Source organism: Uloborus diversus, chromosome 5 (genome assembly GCF_026930045.1).
Source record: "Uloborus diversus isolate 005 chromosome 5, Udiv.v.3.1, whole genome shotgun sequence".
NCBI classification, from domain to species: domain Eukaryota; kingdom Metazoa; phylum Arthropoda; class Arachnida; order Araneae; family Uloboridae; genus Uloborus; species Uloborus diversus.
The window spans coordinates 82,966,305-82,975,386 of record NC_072735.1 but is presented as its reverse complement, the minus strand read 5'-3'; the positions used below and the strand labels follow the sequence as shown (position 1 = coordinate 82,975,386).

At 32.2% G+C, this 9,082-nt stretch overlaps 1 long non-coding RNA gene across 1 annotated transcript; it reads right to left on the bottom strand.

Annotated features, from left to right (window-relative positions):
• Positions 1 to 592: 592 nt before the first annotated feature.
• On the bottom strand, positions 593 to 8,836 carry LOC129222879 (uncharacterized). Its single transcript, XR_008580621.1, has 3 exons — positions 8,708 to 8,836; positions 5,833 to 5,916; positions 593 to 742 (listed from the first exon to the last, which is right to left on the bottom strand). It is a non-coding gene; the product is annotated as an uncharacterized LOC129222879 (long non-coding RNA).
• Positions 8,837 to 9,082: the final 246 nt, after the last annotated feature.

The following is a 9,082-nucleotide window of genomic DNA, read 5'->3' as shown; positions in this document are numbered from 1 at the left end:
AATTTTCGCTCTTTGTTTTGTTTTTACAATAATTCAGACATTGGGATGGTCGTCAAGTTTTTGCATGTGTAATTTTGTTTATGTTAGGAATATTGCTTCCTCGTCAAGCATGGGGAGGGATCAGAAAAAGGAAAAATATAGAAGAAAGTTTCGTGATGGCCACAACATACTAGTTTTAATGGTTCGTCCATTGCCTTTACTTGTTTGCTGACCTCGTTCATTCAAAGAACATAGAACATTCAAAAAAGTTATATAAATTATTAAAAAACATATTTATACTTCATATTTAAAAAAGTTATAAATTAATTAAATTATACATAAATTAAAAACTTGTGCAGTCGACTTCAAAAATAGACTGCATTTTTTACTAGCTAGCATAAACTTATGGATAAATTAATTTTTAAACACCATAAGTATCCATTAAAGGTAAGCATCTCGAAAACAATTTTATTGAGAGAAAGAATTTTAGCTCAAAAATTATTACCAAAAAAATATGTGAGCATGTCTATATAAGAAATAAGAAGAGACAATATCCAGAAGTGTCAACAATGAAAACAAAGAAGTTAAAACATCAAAAAGGTTTATTTTACACTAATTACAAGTTAAATAACAACATAATTACAAATAAACTTTTTCAGAAGAGAAATTATGGTCAAATTTTTCAAAACTTGGTTGAATCACTTTTTCCAAATCTTTATTCCTTTTGGATCCTTTAGTTCAGTAACTTATCCAAAATATTGCCCTAAAAAGAAATCACCATAAGGAAAATTAAGAATGATTTGTTTTTCACACATTTAAAGCAGAGCAGCATTCTCACTAAATAGTGAAAATCAAAATAAAGCATTTTAAAGCACCCTATTTTTTTTCACCCCTTTCCCTGGTTTCATAAGGTTTTCCTCCTTAATATGATGTTCAAAGGATTTTTACATAATTTCCAGGAATCCTAGGAAAAAGCACATGCATACATAGAAATAAAAGCTATAATAAAATTAAACAAAAAATTAAGGCTAGATCAAAAGACATCGTAACTGCTAAAATGTATAAATCTTAAGCTTAATGCATAAAAGCTGGTAAACATGTAAATATCGAAAAATTTGTTTCATCAAATCAAACGAGTGACAAAGAAAAGCATTTTTCCAACATCAATTCAAAATATGTGGTCTGTTTTGAAAAGAAAACAAAATGAGGTTATGAATATTTAGTGAACATCAATTTCAAAAAAAGAAAGAAACAATGAATCATATTCAATTGAAAACATAAACAATAATGATGATCATTAAGAGATATAATTAAACATAAAGCACTTTGGAGTCTTGCAAAGATCTTGGGAGAAACCTGCAACTGTAGTACAAGTATAAGGGGAAATTTCAGGGAAAAAACATTTTGGAATTTTTAGTGCCAATATGGGCTATTTCCTGACGGGCATCTACAGTATGATAAAAACAGATATTGAAAACACCTTTTTTCAGAGCATAAGCATCCAAGCTTTTTGACCCCATACATAAGCATGGTAGCAGATTTTCTAGTAGAGGGGCTAAGGGGGGCCACAAAAGATAAATAAAAATAAACTATTTTATTTCATAAATTTTCATTTGCCCATACATAAATAAAACTTTTAAACAAATTTTATAAATAAAAACATAATATTTGAATAAAACTACTTTTGTTCGCTATAGGAATAATATTGGAGTCTGAGTCCAGTCCTAAAGGATGCATTTGTACAGGTTTAGTATTTGTATTTTTTTTTCCAAGTTCAAAAAGAAAAGTAAAGACAGAAAACATGTTGCATTGTTGGAAGGAAAAAGACAAACTACGGGAATCTTCAGCTCCTTACCCCAAAATAAGAGACTTCCCAGTAAAAGTACTGGTCAAAAATTTTTAAAGTACAAAGAAGCTATCTATGATTAATTTTTAACGCGAGAAAGAACTGTGATGGAAAAATTTAAGTTTTTTAAATCAATTTCAATTTTCCCCCCACAAATTCTGAAAAAATAGTTTTAAATTTTAAACTTTAAATCTTTTTGGATTTTCTTTTTAATTGAAAACTTATTTCATGCTTAATATCCATATAAATATTCCAATAACAGAAAAATTTTCCCTTGTGTATGTCAGTTGTTCTTTAAAAAAAGATCTATATTCAGTACTTGACCCAGTAGCATGAACTTGGGTTGAGTACTCAGTAATCATCCTAAGTACTATTCAACCACACTAAATTACTGCACTCAATAGTAGGACAATGTTTTCAACCACACATGCACACTGGGTTTTAACATGCATACCCACCAACTTTGAAAAAGCTCTTCGTTTAAATTAGGGATACATTGAATATGCAGTTGATTTTTTGTATACTGCTGGCTATTTGGCACACAAAACCGAATACTTGGTTTGGCTGAATACCTTAATATTTAGTCAGCAATTGAATAGTAAATAACATAAATAGTTGACAATTAGTAGGCAAACAATTTTTTATACCATGAATGTGTATATAGAATGAATGTGTATATAGTACTCTAGTACAAACTTCCAACCTGTTATTTACTAATATTATCACATTTGGGTAATTCTTCAGAAAACATAACTTTTGAATGCAAATATTTTTCAATTTCGAAACCTTTTTTCCTTTTTTTTTCGTTCTTCCATGAAAGTGTTACCTACTAGAAGTAACCATAAACAATGGCCAGCTCAGTTCCAATTATTTTACGTATAAATAAAAAATAAAATAATCCCTTGTTCATAGAAATTAAAATAAAAATAACTTTTAGTATTTAAAAATTGAGGCCAATTTAATATCAAAGTGGTGGTTTTGTTAATTGTGCAATCAATCAGCTATTTTAATGATTAGTGGGAATATAATTAAGTTCTCTTCATTAAAGTATGGTTTAATTAGTAGTTTCAAATGCATGTAAAATAGTATTTAGTAAATTTTTGTGCGACGACTTCTTGTCCTACTAAAATGAACTAAACCACTATTAAAAAGTTAAATATACTTAAACAATTATCATTTGAGGCACTTGTGAAAGGAATAATTAATAAATTAGTATATACTTTTAATTAATCAAGTTATTAAGCAACATAAACAGCCACACAAGGTGTGTGACATGCCATGGAAGTGAAATTCACACATTGTGAACCAAAAATATACTAAAATAAAACTTGTTATTCAAAAATTGCTGGCAGGTTTAAATCAATATACTTTTGATGAAATTAAAAACCATTGTTAAATGAATTGTTCCAAAAATTTTTTACTGTAAAAGGCATACTGTTTGAAGAATGAAACATTTAAGGTGATTTTAGTGCAAGAGAAAACATTCAGATGTTACATTTAAGTTTCGCAACTTTTCACTTTCTTTTATATCTTACGCCACATAAACATTTTTTTTTTACCGCTTATAAGTCATAAGTATGAAACTAAACTCAGTGGCACAAAATTGGAGGCAATCCCACCGTGCCCATATCAATCTTCATGACAGAGGGCTGTGGGGTGCAAAGGCAGGTGTTCTAGTAAGGTGGTCAGCCAAACGTGGAACCTCCAGTGTTTAGTTTCCAAGCATGCTTGGTACTCATTTTATTGACCCACTTATGGGATGAAAGGTGAAGTCAACTGTGCCCAACGGGGAATTAAACTCAAATCTGCAATGAGGAGGCACAAAGTGCCACTGGACTTCTTAGGTATGAAACACTAAGCAGAAAAAATCAATTTGTGAAACGTTTCTCGTCTCACAAATGTTTAAAAAAGGCAATTTATAACGTGCAAAGAAAACACTCAGAAATTAAATTTTGCAGTATTTTGATTTCGGAAGTTTTACAATTCAAAATATTATGTAATGCTTCAAACAAAATAATTAATCTACAGAAAATAGATAAGCATCTTCAATTCTGAATTGCCATAAAATAAAATACAAAAATTATAAATCATTTTTTAGCCAAATATTCAGTCTTCAGTCAAATATTTGACTAGAATTCTAATAAAATATTCGCTCAAAAACATATAATTGAGCTATCAAATCATCCAGAAGAAATCAATAACCAAACTCTCGACAACAAACATTCTTTTATAACACTATTTAATTAAAACACTAAAGAAACAATCATCTAAAAAACCACGAAGGTGTCCGTTCCACAATAGTGGAGGCTCATCCTCATCCCCTAAAAGACGGTGCCTCAAAGAAGGACATTCCTAAAAAAGACACCCTTACAGTCAATTTTATTAGCAGTCTACTTTTGGTTCTTTTCAATAGTAAATGAGTGTTACTGATATGATTAATATAATTCTTAGATTGCAAACATCGCAATTGGAAAACAAAATATCAAACATATCATACTATTTTGAACACGCTTAAAATGAATTTCTGCTAAGATAAACTACATTTGTGATCCCTGTCCTATTGATTGTTAATGATTGATATCTTGATAAGATAAACTAAGGTGAAGGCCAATAGATTATAAAGGTCCCTTGGAGTTAGTTTTAATAAGGTTTGACAGTATTTTCAAAATAAATATGGAAATCTGCGCATCCTACATGCAACGATGGATACAAGGCGAGGGTCATAATTCTCTGCCGACATTATTATCCACTCACTTTGTGTTCAAATATACTTAATGAATAACCTGCAAACAATTAGAGTATTTTTTTTTTAAATTCACTTAATATTTTTTAAAGTAAAAATCTGGAATACAACTTCCCTTCATTGCTTTTAAAATTAATTAGTATTGTTTATGTCCCACAAGGTGCTTTATTTCTGGCTAAGTTATTGCTTTAATTGACACCCAAGTATTTTCAGAATTTTTTATGCACTTTAAAAATATTCTTCAGCATGACCAGCCCTAAAATAGCAGTATCTAACCCCCTGATATCAACCTTTTCATCATTTATAAGTTGTACCACAAAAGATGGCTAATGCACTTCTTTTGTCGTAAGTAGGATCAGGCCCGGCATTTTAACTACTGTGAATGCGTTAGGCATTAGGATCGGCAATGGGGTTAAAACCAAGGATTCTGGGAGGAATTGAGCCCCTAAAACCTCCTAACTGGCAGCGCCCATGCATACCCTAGTCATGCTCATCTTTTTTTCTTGAAAGAATGGGAGGGGGGAAATCCCCCCCCCCTCCAATGACGAGCATGGATGGGTATGCAGTAGGACAGCCAGGGTTGAGATTTTAACTGTTGAAAACTGCCCAAGTATCCTTGGTTGTAACACATGTTGCTAATCCGAAATACAGTAGTTTATATGCGTATAAGGCAAGGGGGCCCATATAGGGGTGCAAGGGGGGCTAGAGCCCCCCCTTGAAATTAGAATTTCCTTGCTTTTAGTACTTTTTTCCTTGCAAAAATGTAAAAACATTTCTTCTCCAGCCATTAATGAATAAGTTATTAAAAATGTCAAATTTTAATGACTCTAATCTGTCCTGAAATCAGTTTCCATGGGGAAAATATAGAGCTAAACCACAGGGAAAATATTTGAGCCCCCCCCCCCTTGCAACTTTGCATATGGGCGCCCTGCCTATACAATACAAATAGGACGTGTTCTCATACCTATACTATACAAATAGACTACCTAAGATTACAAAATGAAGAGTTCTGTTTTCGTGTCCAGTTCATCGGACATTACTCTGTGGCACAATTATACTGAACATTTTATATTCTTTTAAATTTATTATAAAATTTTATTTTTTCATATCGATAACATTTAAATACAACAGCGACCAGAAATAAAAGCACTGAATACAAGTAACAAGTAGAAAAATTACAATCGTTAGTTTCTGAGCAAAGAAACTGATCGTCGCTCAATAGAGTTTAGAAAAACATTTCTTAAAATAAAATATTAATACATACCTCTAAATAAATTCCGATGAAACACTTCTTGATCCAGAAGTTATTTTTCATCCAATTGTGCAAAAACTTTAAAGCAAGGATTGTCTGGGTGAAAGAAAATTCAACTAAGTATATGGAAAAAAATAAAAAATGGTAGGTATGATTATGCATCATTTATATAAAAAAAACTCCAGATTAAATAAAAAATTATTTAAGTACTACTACTGTATTAAGTACTACTCAATAACTACACCGTTGAAATAGTTTTATAACCGTACACACATAAGACAAAGCATAAATTCAAAAGTAGAATAGAAGGATGAACAGTAAGGGCCCATTCCTTTCTGATTCAAGAACCCCGTAAAATTTGAATGAACGACATTTTCGAAAACGTTTTTGATTTTGGGTAGTTTTTCGAAATTGAAGATCCAAAAATTCAAAATTTTTGACGATCTTTGATGACATTGGAGAGAGGGGGTTGAGGACTCTCCCCTGAAAAAATTTTGGAACTAAAAAGTCGTAAAAATACAGTTGGCGATTTTTTGTGATGAGTTTGGGAGGAGGGGGAGAGTTTGGAAACCTTTTCCGGAAATTTTTCGAATTTACAAAATTAAATTTGCAAAGGTAAATTTCGGTTTGTGAATTCGTGGGGGGGGGGAGGGATCACCCCAATTGCTCCCTCTGTGGATCCACCACTGCCCCTCCCCCACTTCAAGGACCTGCAACCATGACTCCTATAAACCTGCCATTATGATTAAAATACATTCATACCAGAACCAAATCATTCGAAAGAATGACCTGAAACGCGCCTTTGACAACAAACATTCGATTATAACACTATTTGAATGAAACACTTCAAAAAACAGTAGTACAACCAGGGGGAGGGTTCATGGATCTAGACCCTAATTGAAATGACCAAAAAAATTCAAAAATGAAAATATTTGTGTTTCACACATAATTTCATTAGTCGTATATAAGAAAACTTCAAGTAAGCAGCGTTTATACGTTTTTGAAAGTACTGCATGAAACAAGTGTATAAATAAAAAAAAGTATAATAGGTTTTCGTTATTATGTATTGGACTCAGCAGTGACTAATTTTGATAACGTATAAATGATAAAAACGTATAAAAGATAAACGTATAAACTGTGCTTCACTGTATAATACACAGAGTGGTTCGAAAGCGGGAGTAACCTCATTTAATTTTACTATGGTTGAATGTTTGCTGTACAGTTCAGGCTCCGATCTGAGTACCTGCAGTTCGGGGGGGGGGGGGCACATCCTTAAGAGATCCACGATCCAAGAAATTGAGGGGAAAAAAAGGAAAAAAACTAGTACTGAGACTTATTTACGTAAACAATATACACTGTTAGTCTAGGAGGGGACCCACTAAGTTTTTGCAAGAGGGTAAAAATTTATAGAGCCGGGCTTAACAGTTACTTTGAAGTCTTAAGAACTTCAGTTGAACAAGATCCATGTTGCAACACAGCTGAATTCTGCACCATATTCCACTCAATTTGGGCGTTTAGAATATTGCGTTTAAAATTCTGCTCCGAACCCAGCAAAACATCTGCAATAACATGGAGCAGAATTCCGCTGTGTTACGACATAGATGGTGCTCTGCCGATTTTTACTACTTTCAAGACTGTAAAGTGACTGCGTAACGAACATAACACTGAATATACGATGGGGGAGGGGGGTCACCCCGTTTGAACCACTCTGTATTCTGTATATTAGACCCTTAAAGAAATGAAATCCTGGCTATGCAACCCCCAATAAAAAGTTATTTGATTTTATAAGTCACATGAACGACTCTCTGAAAAAGGCATACCCATAGTAAATTTCAATAGCACAATCTCACCACTTTAATCACCTCCTCCCCCCTCCCCCCAAAAAAAACCTATACACACCTATGCAAACACAGCCTAAATTTCCTACTAGAAAGACATGGCTTCTCGTCCGCTCAGATTGAGCAAATTGAAAACTGCTTCAATTTCATAGAAAGCTGCGATTCAGACAATACAGCAGTTAATGATGTGAACATTCTTCTTACAGTAATTATTATACAAAATATTATATTTTAAGTTATGAATAGTTGTAAGTTATAGTAAAACATAGTATTATTATAGAAATTTACATTTAATTTATAAGTTTAGGCACATTGAACCAGAAACAATTCAGTAATTAATTAAGTGTTGAAAGTTGATAAGAAATACATGTTTCATCACATTATTTTTGGTTTATAATAATTGTATGAATAACTGTTTAAAGATTTAGCTACAAAAAAAAAAAATGTATGAAACATGTTTTAAACATTTATAGCTGTGAAACTAATGAAAACAATGATGTCATTATTTATATTTTGTACTAAAAACGAATCTGTCGTTAATAGGTAGCCTAAAGCAATTTATTTTCAACTACGTACCTATGTTTTATTTCATTGGTTTAAATGTAACATTTGAGTTCATTAAAAACAATCTAAAAAATGTAACCAATTCCTATTAGTCATTGATCATGGTTATTTAAAACCAGGAACATAAAGCATGCAGAGAATTAGTAAATAATTCATTTTGTCCTCATGCACAACATCTTTTAATAATCACATTAATTTAGAAAAATACTGCAGAAATTTTTGAATGAAACTATGGAAATTAAAACACACGGAGCATAATATGATATTCATTTGTGCGTTTATATTGCATCACGTTTGCATGAATTGTACTATGTAAGTAAGTCTTGATACAATCAATATCAATGCTAAATTTCAACGTTACAGCGACGCTTCGGTACTCGCCATCAATCAATGCTCACAAATTATTGTTATCAAAATAGCTAATAAAAAAAGAACAGTGGATTAAAATTACACTTAAACAATAGTATAGAAAAAAAACCACTTACTTAATATTTTGAATCCAGACATTGAAATCACATGGCGATGCAGCACGCATGAAGACAACATCTTTCTTTCGATGCCTAGGCGCAATACTTAGATGAGAGCCTGTATGTCAGAGTCCCTACTCTCCAATACGTATATTTGGTTCAGATATTGTGGGACTTATATCATACATTACATATTTAAAAGGTTTAGTAGTTGGAAGGGACTCTAGTTGGAAGACAACATTCGTTCAACACAGGCCATCCATCTTGATTTTTCTCCTTCCCGCTTCTTTGCGTAGAAACACGTGACAACGACACGTGATCTTTATCAGCTAGCATATTACGGGGAATGACCGTATTCTGCACAGATTAAGGGACTGGACGACTGCCCCGTAA